The 926-nt window shown below is 40.0% G+C and overlaps 1 non-coding gene across 1 annotated transcript; it reads left to right on the top strand.

Annotated features, from left to right (window-relative positions):
* Nucleotides 1-594: 594 nt before the first annotated feature.
* Nucleotides 595-701, top strand: LOC148294710 (small nucleolar RNA R71). Its single transcript, XR_015835607.1, has one exon. It is a non-coding gene; the product is annotated as a small nucleolar RNA R71 (small nucleolar RNA).
* The last annotated feature ends 225 nt before the right edge of the window (nucleotides 702-926 follow it).

Raw genomic sequence — 926 nt, forward strand, 5'->3', positions numbered from 1 at the left:
TCCAATTTGGCAATGGCAGCTTGTGTAGTTTGCTGGAAATTGGATTGGTTGATTGCCATCTGCTTAACTATATCATCCAATGATGATGTTTGTTGTGGCTTTTGGAATGAAGGGGGATTGGCTTGATTCTGAGTATTCCTCCATGAAAAGTTTGGATGATTCCTCCAACCTGGATTATAACTTTGAGAGTATGGATCATTTCTTGGACCTTGGTTGTAGGAATTTACCAACTTAGCTTGCTCTTGCACAAATTCTGGATATCCAGCCCCAAGTGGACAAGCTATGGTAGCATGGTCAGGAGTTTCGCAAATACTACACACTTCCTTCGGAGGGCTTCTTGAGTTTAATGCAAGAAGAGCATCTAGCTTTTGTTCCAGTTTTGAAATCTGCACACTAGAAGCATCATTAGAACCACTAATAACACGTTTACCTCTTGTATCCGTATGTTGGGTCTCCATTGCTATCTCCTCAAAGAGTTCGTATGTTTCTTCTGGAGTTTTGGTTTTAAAAGAACCACCTGCAAAATTGGTGACTATATTATGACTAGAAGGGGTTAGTCCTTTATAAAACATACGCATTTGAAGCTTCAATGGAATCCCATGATGAGGACATTGGTTGAGCAGCCCATTGAATCTCTCCCATGCTTCACAAAACGATTCATCATCTTGCTGTGCAAATAACAAGATCTTATCCCTAAGCATGTCGGTCTTTTGCGTGGAGAAGTATTTCTCCAAGAACTTCTTTTGAATGGCAGCCCATGTAGTGAGTGAACCAGGCTTCAAAGAATTCAACCAATATTTCGCCTTATCCTTCAAAGTGTATGGAAACACTCTCATTCGAAGTTGATCTTCTGTCACACCTGTCAAGGGAAAAGAACTCACAACATTAAAAATATCCTTTATATGAGTTAATGGATCTTCATTAGG

This window comes from Prunus avium, chromosome 4 (assembly GCF_965620075.1).
Source record: "Prunus avium chromosome 4, drPruAviu1.hap1.1, whole genome shotgun sequence".
Lineage (NCBI taxonomy): Eukaryota > Viridiplantae > Streptophyta > Magnoliopsida > Rosales > Rosaceae > Prunus > Prunus avium.